Source organism: Platalea leucorodia, assembly GCF_965183815.1.
Source record: "Platalea leucorodia genome assembly, chromosome: 1".
Taxonomy (NCBI): Eukaryota; Metazoa; Chordata; class Aves; order Pelecaniformes; family Threskiornithidae; genus Platalea; species Platalea leucorodia.
Window position 1 is genome coordinate 24,252,623 of NC_138823.1, and position 14,304 is coordinate 24,266,926.

The following is a 14,304-nucleotide window of genomic DNA, read 5'->3' on the forward strand; positions in this document are numbered from 1 at the left end:
TTTATCGATTTTGCCATTCTTGACTACATCTAAGCATTATTTTAAGTCCAGATCTTGAAAAGTATCCAGCTGCCTCTTTCCTATGGAATTCAATGGGAGATATGAAAATAAATATATTCCAAAATTTAGCCAGATCCACCGAAGTTGATATGAAATCAATCCATTGACTTCACTGGACTTTCAATTAGGTCCATATGAGCAGCCTTTGGGGAAGCAGGGCTAACTCCTATCTACTGAACAGATAAAGGATGTCACATTCAAGTCCTCAAAAAGAACAGCTACGTATCAGTATTACGAACAACTTTATTGTGAGACAATTGTTCCACTGTTCAAACTTATCAAAGAATAAAAATTAAAAAGAACATTCCAAGATGATGGAAAAACAATTCAATCTCTTAAACATGGAATTTCAGTACAGTGCTTTGTTATTAAAATTCTTCTGACAAGTGAGAAAAAAGCATTTTTGAGTGAACCACATTACTTGTGGCTTCTGCTAAATTCTACTACGTTTGATTTTACGAAATATTTCAATCTTGAGCTGAGCTTGGGAAACAGCCACACTCAACTTCAACAAAACATTCAAGAGCTATTGGATGAGTGGAGGCTACTAAGACCATTTGGTTTTACCAGTGATCAGTATTAGAGGAGTCTCCTACTACCATTTGTCTTCTGCTAATAAGCACTAGTATATTTTCCAAAAAAATTACCTTGCCCTTTCTACACCGGGAACAATATAGCTTGATATTATAATAAAAACGCACAATTGAACTTATCACTTTTGTTTTTCAAAACAAGCCAGCAAAGGGAGCAAGGAGATCTTAAATTTTTTGCTTTGAATCTATGATCATGTCAAATTGTAGCCTATTTTTACTGATTTCATACATGTGAGTTGAAGCTGCAATCCCAATGCTGCCCAAATCCAAACACAGTTGAAACTGCTAATAGCATTGCCATTTTCACCAATGGAGTATGGTAGCAATTAAGAAAATTAAGTAATTACTCATATCTACCCAGAAAGGCATGTGAATGGCAGGAAAGCCATTTTGATCAAGTCATTCCTGGTGAGGCAGTGTGATGGCATTGTTCAGTAGCCCTATAACTTTCTTAAATGCTTAGCAGAAATACACTGAAAATCTGTTATGTCAGTAGTGGTGTTTCAAAATTAAATGTGGTTTCTTAAAACTCAAGAATGTGTTTGTCAACTTTCCACATAGAGAGATCTAACCACAACAACTGTGTCTTTTATTATTCTTTCTAGGCATTATTTCATCAATGTGAACGCAGTTCTGTGTGTGTGTTTTTTTGTTTTTTTCCAAAAAAACCCACAGTAGATTATTGTATGACCCAGTGTCTATTTACATACTTTGTGTAATGCAAGTAAATATTAGAATATATGTTTTGTGGGATATTACTGAAAATAAAGCACCAAATTGCATATTTTATGTAATCTGGTTAAGTATATAAAATACAGAATATGATACTAATTTCACCTGCATAATGAATTCTTCTTTCCTGTACTTCAGAGTAAAGAATATTTTTCATTCGTTCTTTTATGAGCAGCTTGAGAATGTGCGTTAAGCTGCACCTAGCACTATATTCCTTAGGCTCATTCAGCACAACCATGACCTTGTGAACCAAATTCCTAGAGCAAAACGTGGCTGCATGCGCCAATCTGAAACTCCCCATTGTGACAATGGCTTTCTTCCCCTCATAAATTTACTTATTTAAATATAAACCCCAATGAAATCACTCTTTGGCACACTTTTTTCGGTGCAGCAAAATACACAGAGGTCCTATTCAGACACAAGGTGCTAGTGCATTACATTGCTGGTATAAGATTTGCCCATTGGATCTTTTTTTATTTGATCCAATTAATTTTGTAAAATCTCAAGGACTGGATAATGTTTGTACTACTTTGGGATATCACAGCCTAATACTTTCATGCTGATATAAAAACTGGATTTTCATTCTGTTCCTACTATTAATAATCTCCTATATATAATACAAAACTCTTCTTCTGATCCTTTAGATACACCTTTGAAATACAAGCAAATTGTGTTTCTATAGATTACCCACTTCAAGAAAAACATTTTTTACACATACATGTAAAATACGAGGAGTAGTTATTAATGCCTTGATGTTTTGACTAAGCTGATTATTGCTTTCAGAAAGTACATCCTGCCAGTTTTATACAAGCATCAAAATATAGCCTTTTCCCAAATAAATTATATACCTCCAGGCATTTACATAAGCACTCATTTCTGGTTTTCCATATCAACTAATTTCCTCAGTACGTCCCCAATTTATTAGTTGTATACCTCCTAGAAGGATGAGAATAAGTTAAACCATAGTAGAATTGGCCTAATCTTAAGCATAGATGCTATGTATGAACTCTGCAGCCTTTTTGATTCTGCAGCTTTCGAAATCCTTGTAGCAAATAAAATCGGGGAAACAGAGTAAGCCAAATTCACGAGTTCTCTACCCCCAGCATAAACACTGTTTTACCAGCCGAAATGTACCGTAGGGGTTATCATTTTAATTGGTTCCCCCTTCTGAAAACAACTTCACTATCCCATCTGAACCTTTCAGCAGGTGGTGTAGAATGAAACAGTTGGTCAACAATACAGTAAGATCATAAGCAACCAAAGATGACCATAAGCATGTCACAGGAAACACAGCTTTAATGCTTTTCTTTTTTTAAATTGATTTAGTCTGGGTCAGGCTTTTTGTATGTTTATATAAGAAACAGCTCATGTTGAACCAGTTACTACATGCTGCTGAATAGGCATAATTCTGAGACCCACTGTAAAGAAGTTAAATGTATTCACTTATAGCTCATCTGAGACCTACAAAAAGCTAAACAAGCCAGGAAAATGGCATTTAAAGACTATACGTTATGTAACGATTTAGAAATATTCACAGACTTCACACACAACAGCTAATTTTTGTTAGCGCTTACTAGATCTCTGTGTGCACTGGTTTCTGCTTCCAGGTACAGAGGTGACAAACCTATCAATCCAAATTTCAATTATTAAAGGTTTTGTCTGGTGGTAAAATATTCTTCCTATTCTAATTTAAAAGGGAAACAGACAGTAAGCTTGAGTCAATGTATACCCTCTGCTTTATAGGGGTAAAACCAGTGGCACCTTGCTAGACCTGGATACAGATGCTATGCAAAAGGACCCCTTCCTCTTCTGCTCAAGCTTGTGGAGTCCCAGTCCAAACGTAGTCTGAAAGCCCATCACCTGTGAATGAGGCATGACTGAACTAGTGTAGAAGTCACAGCAGTATTCATCACTGACCTAATGCTCCTTAACTGCCTTTTTCCCAATTCAATTCAATAAAGTTTCCTAACTTATTCTCCTCGACAAGGCCATCAAATGTGTTATACCAAACAGGGGAAATTGAAACAACTGTTTCTCAGGGAAGCAAACGGACCACAGTTCCATGTGGAGTGAGATGCCATAGATGTTAAGAAGGACACAGAACAAAAATGTGGTAAACCTAGAACATCTATGAATACAATACTGGCCTTTGAAAATGCTGAGCTTCTATCAGTAAAACCCCAAACAGGAATCAGCTTTCCTTTTTTTTTTTTTTTTAAATTATAGCAAGTAGATGCCTCTTTGTCACAGGCAAAGCAGCTAACGCGTGAGCCACGGGGAGTGAAACAGAACCTCCCCAATGTCACAGAACATGTGTAGACATGATCTTAGAACAGGAATAAAATAAACCCTGTAGCATGACAGTTCATGATGGAAGATTTGGATTTGCCTAAGTTTGGAGAGATTAAAAATAAACATTTGTGAGGAAGACCGAAAGAAGAATGAGAAGTTAAGGAGGAAAAAAGGAGGGCACAGGAGTGGACAGGAGGGAGAAGACAGATGGCATCAGGGCACTAATGCTGAAATTAAACAAATGCAGCAGATAAGAAAATTCTATTATTGCAAGAAGAGAGGAGGAGACATCCTTAGGCAAGAAGGGAAGGTCCTGATAAATTTCTAAAATTTTGTACGTGATCCTGGGTACACATTCTACCATACTGAGCGAGCTCCATATCTTTCCCAAAGCGTAGCCTCAGCTTTGCCTCCCCACCCTGCCATCTGTCCATAGGGAGACCTGTTCATAGTTTAACAAACATAGTGCTTTATGACTGCTGGGATGTTGGAAACAGTTTATTTTAGTCTGGGTCAATAGAGCAGGCTCTCAAATGCTGTCAGCAGTAAACTCCAGTTCTCACCATTTCTGCCTCTTTTCCCCAGAAGTATGCCACATATGAGTGGCTTTGCTGGCAGCTGCTCCTTCTTCCCTCTCCAGCTCAGCCTCAGAAGAACTCAGCTACTGCCCCATCTCCACACTTGCTGGCAGCATACTCTGGATTGGATACCAGCAAATTTTTATTAAATACAAATATAAACTGAGTACACTAAGGCTCCTTTGTTTAATGCTTTACTGATTAGCAAGCGATACTATTTTGTTCATATGTCTCTACTCACTTCACTTTTCATTTTAACATTACATTTAATCTTTACAGGAATCTGTTTAACAATGAAAACTACCTTCCCCCTGATTAGCTCGTGTTGCATTCTGTACAGCCAGATACATTAGCATTATCTACAGAAGACACTGCATGTCAGGTGTCCTATAAGTCAAAGTGGTCAAGGTACCTGGGTTCATCTTCAGATGTGGAAGACCCTTATAAAAAGAAAACATAAGTGCTAGCTCCATAAGCAAAGTAAAAATGACCGACCGACCACTTCTAAACATTTACATAATGGGCAAATACATCACATTACTAACAGAGAAGAAGTTATTAATTGAATGCTAACTGAATACGTTTTGCAGTCATCAACGGTCATACTTCTAACTCTGTAATGATGTGCAGTGTTTATAGCTTTTGTGAATAGACATAAATCAACTTAGAGGTAGATTACTTGTGCAATTAGTATGCTGGAAAAAAAAGACAAGCAGTGACTGAAACATATACAAAAATTTAAAAATGTCTTTGATTGTGCTAGACTGCTTCAAACAATTGATATAGTGAAGCAAAAGTACAAGTATAATGGGTAATTTTCCTCTATTTTAAACTAATGTTGGATAAATGTCTGACTTGCATATCTTAGGCACTGCTTCCATTTTCGTTCTGTATACCTATAGATGAGTATCATGGCAAAGAGAGGAACTGGTATAAGTGTAAAAAAGCTAAAGAAGAGGATGACACATCAAGTAGCTATAAAGATCTTTAGGTAATACAAGGATAAGCATATTGTGGAAATTATGGAACTCGGTACTTTAAAGTCATAAAAAAAAAAAAAAGATAATTCAATGATGGATTAGTGTGTGCTAAGACATCACTCAAAACAGGAATGTCAAAGTGCCTGGTGGAAAAAAAGACAATTGGATGTACAGAACAAATCATCTACCTCACAATCAGCCAGAACAGATCATCAAATAAAAGAGTACTAAGATTTAGCTGAGTGTCATTACATGTCTTTTAGTCTCCTCAGTGTCAGAGTCTGAAATACATAAGGACATGTTGGATACATGTTTAGAAAATTCAGCCTTGAAAAGAAGTTTGATCTACTGCTATTTCAAGACACTCTGAGCTTCTGGACACTTCAAGCACAGCACAGAATCTACTACTATGAAGATCTCGGTTCCTGGAAAACAGAGAAGGACATTAAGAGAAGGTATTAAAGATCTTCGGCAAAGCTATCACACTACTCTACCTACAACTGTTTCTCTTAAATATCTCCAAGCTAGGTATTTGTCAGTCATATTTGAAACAAATGTAGATGGGATAGACAGAAACACAGACTTATCCCTTCTCTCGCTTCTAGAATTTCCCAGTTGTGCAGCAATAACTCTCCTAGAGAAAATAATAATAGTAATAATCAAACTACTTAACTTTTTTCAAAAAAAATCTTACCAAAATATGCTATTTTCTTTTTACTAATGCTTTTCAGTACAGCTTTTTCTTGCCAAGTTGAAGTAGATAGGTCTTCCCTTGCAATTACTTTGTAAGCTTTTTCTTAAAAATGGACACCACAGTCAAAAATCTCTGTTCTTAAACAAACTGCTCAGAGATGAAAGACTGTAAAATCATAATCACTTTTCCTTTGGCTAACTACTTTGTGTCCTTTACTTGACCAGTTTCATCAATTGCAACTATTGAGTCATACAGATGTTTACTTTCCTCCAAAACTGTTTTAAAAAGGACTGATTTCCACTGAGCTATCATAATGCAAGAGAAAAGAGATTTGGTTTTGAACATATAGAAGAAGAAATCTGGAGAACTGAATCCAATGGTTGGTGCTTATTTTGCACGTGTGGCTGATACTCTCTCAAAAGGAATAGAAGATGCTGTCTCGGTCAGAGCTTGAGGACAAACCTAACTGGACGCATGGACATGTAGAAGAGTTACGTCTGCCAGGTCTTCATACATTGTGCACAAGAAGGTCTGGGACTAGGGAGACTGCTTGGGCAGGCCTCCTGCGGGCCTGCAGGACATGTTTCTCTCTCTGCAAGGCTAGAACATAGCAAAGGAAAATAGGAGAGGCAGATTTCATTCCTAGTCTCTCTAAACTCACTTATGTGACTCTAAGCAACAAAATTAACCTCTTCAACAGTTTACTGATATATATTGTGGGCATAATGCCACAATGATGTTGTGAATATAATTAATAAATTGCACAGAAAACATTTTGAGATCATCAGATATACAGTGCTATAAGAATGCAAACACATAAAAATATAAAAATTAACTGCTGCAATTTTTTATCACGATACTATTTATGTATACTATTTATATAACTACTTAAATATTTTTATTTTGAAACCCAGTAGGTACATATTCAGAGGAAAAAATAACCACACCCCCTCACGCCCATTAATTACAGTGGTGGTGCCAGGTGGGTGCTACTATAATTCCATTTGCTATCCATTTAGGAAGGTCAGATCTTAGTCAACTGGACCACAGCAAGGTCAGGGATTGGTAGCAGTGCATTGATCATATAAAAGCTACTAAACACATGAAAGGAATTACAGTAGATCACACATCAAACATTTTGGCCCTGCGCTTCCTTCCTCTAGTCCTACGGGTAGGAAATGCTCTACATATCCTGTGAGGTGACCAGACGTTTAAAAGTAGCCCCTGGTTCCAAAGGCTCTGGTACAGTAATTGGCTGAAAAGAAGCTGACGAACTTCTACAGTGCAGTTGTCTCCTAGAATTTTATCTGGAACACAGTATGAATGATCCTACGACGATAAGGTATGGTATGGTAAACTATAAAGTAATTTCAGTGTCTCTCTCTCTCAAAAAAAAAAAGGCATAAAACAAAACAAAGCTGAAGTTTGCAGCTGTGCATTTAGATGTCATCTGTTTAATTACTTGTGTAATTTTATTGTTTAAATTGCTCAGCAAAAATAACAGCATGAACAAGTCTGCACTTTTGAAGATCAGTTTTTCATTTTTATACTGTTTGATATTTAGACAGTTTGAGGGATCTTGTTATAGTTTTGAAGCATTCACCAAAATTCAGGGAGCATAGTATAAATATACAGTTGACAGACTGTATAAATGGTAAGTATGCACAATTCCAAAGGAAGGTCTGTATGATATTTTTGGATGCCAAATGTTTCTAGAAAAAACAAGTGGAATAGAGTTTCTCTAAATAGAGTCAGTGAGGAGAGAGCTTGAAGAGTTTAAGTGGGTGGAATGGAAGTCTGGGGTGGGGGTTAGCAAAAAAGCCAAAACACAATATAACCCAAAGACTTTTGTGCTTTTGTTTCATGGTAGAAAGAATTGATCTCAAAACTTAATGCTGTTTGGCAGTAAAAGGATCTTTAGTTTTGATTTTTCAAGTATTTCATGTGTACTTGGTTTACCCCATAGCTAAGGTAAATAATCTTGTCATTTTCCCATTGCTTTCATTGCGTACTTCATTCCGTTTTAGTTGATTCACCTAGTTTAGTGGTACAATACCTCAGTCTTTTCAGATGTTCTATAAATTCACCTGGAAATACTGAGGTTGAGTTTCACTGAACAGAGTCTTCATATTTCATGCATGGAATTTCTTTAAGTGGTGCGGTACTACCTGGTACAATGGTACAACCTGGAAGACATACTGTCCACAGTGTGTTTGATAAGCTGACATGGGACGGGATTTCTTTTCACTGTTGTGTCAGTATATCGAACTCATACCTGGACATCAATCAAATTCTATACAAAGTAGTACAGAACGTTAGAAATAAATACATACTAGTTTTTCCTTTATATTAAACAATGTGTAGTAATGCATATTTTCAGCACGTGTATATTGTAATAGATGATGTTTACAGCATAGATAATACAACAAGAAACCACTCTATAACACGAATATTTAACTTTGCAAGTCAAGTCACATTTATCTTTGGCACTGATTAAATTAGTTTCTCAAGATGCCACTTGTATTTTCTTTTTGCAGAATCATTGTATTCATAATAGCAAGCTGGAACTATTTTTAAAATACTGTATATGATACTGTAAAATATGTCAATAACAAAGTCTTAAAAATTACCTCCTTTAATTTTTCTTTTCTGAAGTCCTTGCACTGCTTTTTCCATTTAAATATCACTGGGAAACTGTCCTAGTAGAAAACTCATTCCATATTCCATTATGAAATATATTACCTTTCATGTTAAAACCAGTATTTTGTATTCCTCAAAACCCCATTAAACTATTGCTAATGACACTTCCAAATTCAATATGAATCTATGCCTAAGAAGACATATTGAAGGAGAGTTTACTTCTAAATACATGTTTGAAGAAGGGGGAAAAAAAGAAACAAAAAACATGCAAACAAATTTCTTAATTTATTCTCAGGACTGCAAAAGGCAGAAATTATTTACAATCATATCAAAAGAAGAGATATATTGAATAATGTGTATTTCACATTTCCCAAGAGAATTAAAATTTATCTTGTGCATACTGAAAGAAAATAAATGATTATGATCAGAAGCAGTATAGTTTCAAGCTTCTTCTAGTCAGGTGTAGAAGAAACCAGAGCCATCTATACAAATCTGATCATCCCACATGAATCATTCGCTGCAAAACACAAAGAATGGCACCTTTCATACACAGTACGAGCTGTATGGGAGTACTTGAATCTTTACTTTTGCTGTGTGTTTTAAGGCTATAATGATATGATTAAGGCATGCTACTTTTTTATTGAATATTCTCTTACATGACTTAGAATCATAGAATCGTAAAGGTTGGAAAAGACCCTTAAGATCATCGAGTCCAACCATTAACCTATCACTGCCAAGTCCATCTATACCATGTCCTCGAACACCGTATCTATCTGTTCTTTAAATACCTCCAGGGATGGAGACTCAACCACTTCCCTGGGCAGCCTGTTCCAATGCTTGACCACCCTCTCAGTGAAGAAGTTTTTCCTAATATCTAACCTAAATCTCCCCTGGCGCAGCTTGAGGCCGTTTCCTCTCATTCTATCACTCATTACTAGGGAGAAGAGACCAACCCCAGCCTCGCTACAACCTCCTTTCAGGTAGTTGTAGAGAGCAGTAAGGTCAACTTACCTACAGTATGCCTTTGGATCGCATTAGAAAATTTGGAATTCAGCAGAAACACAAGGAAATAGTTTCAGACACAAAAGTTATTGGAAGATAGTAAAATACTTAGGCTCAACCAGACCTCCCCCAGCTCACAGGTTATGAAACTGCAGCCAGTTAGCCACTGCTAGTCTGTTGAAACCAGACTGGTTCTCGCTTCTCCATTCTGAAATGCAATAAATACATATTTTATGATCCTAACATTTAGATTTACCTAGATTTACTAGCATCAAAAGTAAGGTTCAAGTTGCCTCAGGAATGTACCAAGACAGGCTGGATGGAAAGATGGCCCTTTAATCCCGAACATAGGGGCAAGCTCAGACTGTTGAAGTGATCCTTTTGCAGTGGAACGTGGAAAATTAAGAGATGTCAAGACGACTTCAGAAAAGGAAGTAAAAATCACCTAAACATAGCAAAAAGCAAGTGACTGTTTGATTACCCGATTGAGAAGCTTATAAATTTCCTGTTGAAAACACAATTAGCCTACTTGAGAAATCCAGATTTGCCTGAATGTAGAATTTTTTTCATGACAAAACAGTAATTTTACAGACATTCATTCTTTTCCCATTTTCCTCCTAATTTAGGTTGCAAATCAACTGGTTTCTCAAGATATTGATGCATATGTGAATGTCAATTCTTTTTTTTATAATTGCCACAGTCTCCTCTTCAGACATGATGCATGTCTGCATAACAATTGCATCTACTGTATTGTATTTTCAGGCAAGGAATTTGGTGCACTCCCACTCTTCCCAGTCGTTCCTCTTTTTTAAAAGATATTATACCTTCCTAAAATTATTTTTTCTGAGAGGGCATCTTGAATATTTGTACCTGTAAGTCTGAACTTTTCCCTTTGTGATTTAAATTCAATTTTACTTCTTTTCTTCAGCTATGTCCTATATAATGAATAAGTCCTGAGTTCAGAGAGGTCAATGAAAAGCCATCAGTGCCCACAAAATATCAAGGTTGTACCACTTTTAGTTCCCTGAGTGAATGACAGCTTTGAGTTCACATGCCTGTGGGCAGAAACTCTGGCTACACAGACAGAAGCTAACCAACAGGCGAGACCTCAGTTATATAGAAAATGATTCTTGCACTTTCATGTTTAGTTCTTTCCAGAGGAAATGTAGTATCAGCTACATGCTAATAAGTGTTTCCAGTTTGTTTAGTGTAAAGGCAGGCATGCTCATTTTAATTCTTAAAGAAATGAAGAGCTGAAAGCCAATTGTTCAAACTGGTGTTTCTCCTGTCTTCTTTTTATAAAATATTAGGACTTTAACAATAAAGGTGGCATTATCAAAACACAGGAAAAAATGCAATTTATCTGGTAAGTTTTCTCCTTTCTTTGCTTAGAGATTTTTTCTTGAACATAACAAAGTACAGAGTGCCCTCAAACTCCCTTGTCTTGCATTATTCCTTATTGGATTTTTATAGGTTTCTTGTCAACTGCTTGAGAACCAGACAAAGCATAGCTGCAAAGCCTTCCAGCTTTGCTAAGATCTGTTATAGGGTTTTCTTCCTCTCAGAAAAAAGATTTTGAACATCCATCTCTTCTATTATCCTCCTGAACAAACCACTCCCCCACCAGCATTTTTCAGTTTGTTCTGGCTTTGCAGGAGGACTGAAGCAGAGGAAGGAAGTGCTCCACTACAGCATACTTGGATTGTGGAGATTATGATATACCTTCTGACGGTATTTCACCAGTTCTTTTAGGGACTTAAGGTAAAGCTTTTAGGTATGTTATTACTAGAGACTTCATCTCCTCTTTACTATTTCATTTGTATTCTTTCTCAAAGTATGACTAACGGAATGACACCTAAATGTCAAGCACATTCTCCTTGACTTACAACCATTAGAGAAAGTTTTCAACAGCTAACAACTTTGACAAAGGGTGTAAACTTCCATGGAGAAACCTAGAAAGGTTTTCTAAAAGAAACAAGAGACTAAAGCTATTGAGAAGTATTTTGCACATCACTGAAAGGACTAATTTTTTTCCAAACATCTTCAATCAGTTTAGTAAAACATCCAGAAGATGTGGAAGGATGCAGCAAAACCTCAAGGGAAATCTGCTCGAAAGGTCAGTTTACAAATGAAATTCTGATACATAGATTCTCACCTTAAAATCCGTAACAAAGCTATGAGTATAAGCCACACATTTTGCGTCCCATTCTTACAGTCAATTTTAAACCCACTAATTCCTCCATGATATTAAATACAATTACTGTAACCTAAATTTACAAATAGATATTTCAAATTGAAGTGATTGTAGCTTTTTTTTCTTCTATGATGAAAAATAAATTGGTAGCTTTTGTTTTAAAAGCATACTACTACCAAATCTTAAACTGATACCAATATATTGAACTTTTTGTAAGTAAACTTTTACATGAGCACAGATGCCCCACTTTAAAAGGGCTATTTATGTAAAGGCTTTTTAGCATATCTAGAATATGCTTTGAAAGATGAAAAACAAAACAAATTAAACCTATTAGGAAACTGACCTCAAAACTCATCTTTAGGACAAAAGCATAAAATATATAAAAGTCTTAAAGAACCAGAGAGAACAGGTAAAGGACATGACAAAAACAAGCAGAGCCCGAACTCAAGAGGATACTCATTCATTATAAACTGTTGCTGAGGTAGCTTTTGGCAGCAGTAGACAACATATTCTTAGAAACCTACATCCTGCCATAGGAAGCCACAGAATACACCATTGCTTTTGTAAATATCAAATACAAAGCCTTCACACTAAATCGGTTAAAGTCTACTTTAATGCATGTACACAAAGCTTGTTAGAGATGTTTTTTTAATGGAGGTTTTAAGTAAGCTCCACTTACAGGGCAATATCAGGCAAGAGGCATCCTTATCTACTCAAAATATCCCTGTGTATTCACAACATTGACCATGAAGTCTACAGATGCCAATGTCAGGTAGTTCAACTGACTCCACGAGGCACCCAAAACATATAAATGGTGGTGGTTATAGAGAGAGTTTTACTTTCTGCCTGGAGGAAAAAAAAAAAAAAAAAAAAAAGCAAGGACACTACACAGATACAAACACACACACAAATACCCAGCTCACCACACTTGCCCATTTGGGAAATGGCAAATTCTATCATCTGTAGTTAGTTTGAGTCCAGTTTAGTAAATACAGTTGCTTAAATTTCTTATGAGCTGCAATGTGTGAAGAATACAATATGTAGATTTTTAAAATTATTTTTAAAAAGCAACTTCTACAACACTTGCAGTTACATAATATCTCAGGCATTTTTTTATTATGCCAAGAACATGGAAAATCAACAATTGCAAGCTGTCTGAAGAATAAAGTGTATCGAAAGAGAGTCTAAACCAACACATACCAGAGAACTGCATTCCTCTGTATTTTTCTTGAATATACATACACACATATATACACATCCAGCCTTAAACTGGGAAACAGAAAAGTTTCAGATTTGCTTTGCAGCTGGATTTGCTAATCGGCAATTTTTTCTTGTTCCTTGAAACACTGTCACATACAAAGATTAAATAATACTATTCAATAGTTAAATAACTTTGGTAATGAGGAAGAGTTCAAATCGGTCCTGTTCCTATCCTGCAAGTACAGGATATATCTATGTATAGATACTCCTACGTTCTATTTGTATCACTTCCACACCTGTTTATTTTTTTATTGCTGGAGAACACACACTATCATGCCAGAAAAACGGAGTATCTGTGATTGATGCCAATCATTGACATTGAACTCAATGAAGATGCCTGATACTATCTCTGTATTTTATTACTCTCAACATGCACTTGTGTTAGCCATTAACATACCAGTGTTAGCCATTGCCTTCTCGCAGAAAAAAAAAAAAAAACAAAAAAACCCTAACAACCAAAAGCATCAGAGGGCATGAAAAACGTTTTGAGAGGCTAAAGAATGCTACATTTATCTTTGTGTCCTACAACTAATAAACCCCATAAGAATATGAACCATTCCTAAAAAAAAAAAAAGAATAGCTTCTGAAATGCAACAAGCCCACTGTATATAACTTTTAAATCTGTTTTTTACTGCAGCATAATCAGGTTTAATAGCAATAATGGGAGAAAAAGTAGTATGCACAGTAAGAGCTTAAACATAAGAAACATTAAGCATGACTTTTGACTGTACTTAAGGCGGTTGAGCACTAAGCTATCTCGGAAAATCAATAAGGGCGAGGAACCATACTTGCTTTACAATTTGAGTTGTTCAGGGTAACAGTAATAAGGATTTAATTTTGTCAAGGGAGCTTTGAATAGTATCCCATAGAGAAATATGCTCAAATAACATGTAATCATTCTGTATATTTCTGATAATCCTTTTTGTTAAATAATCGAAAACCAAAGTAGGAATACTTAAAAATGTTAAATGGAAAAGAAAGACATTGGCAAATGGTTTTGCAAAAGAAAGAAATCTTCTATCCAAAGCATAGTTTAAGAACTGTGGTATGAATTTGTCATAGATAAAACCCTGTGAGGGACATCAGAGAACCCACAAATATTTATGCAATGAACCACAATCTGTATACAGAAGTTAACAAATGTCTCATTACAAATGGGATATGGTTTTCCCAGTAACAGAAGCACACAACTTGCATTACATTTAACTTGAGATCCTGTTATAATTAAAAATACTACAAAGAAAAAAGTCTGCTTTACGTATCACTGGAAAATACTTTC

At 35.9% G+C, this 14,304-nt stretch overlaps 1 protein-coding gene across 14 annotated transcripts in view; it reads right to left on the reverse strand.

Moving 5' to 3' along the window:
• VPS13B (vacuolar protein sorting 13 homolog B) overlaps positions 1-14,304 on the reverse strand; it is a 485,731-nt gene that overhangs the window by 169,789 nt on the left and 301,638 nt on the right. The gene's annotated exons all lie outside the window — the stretch shown is intronic.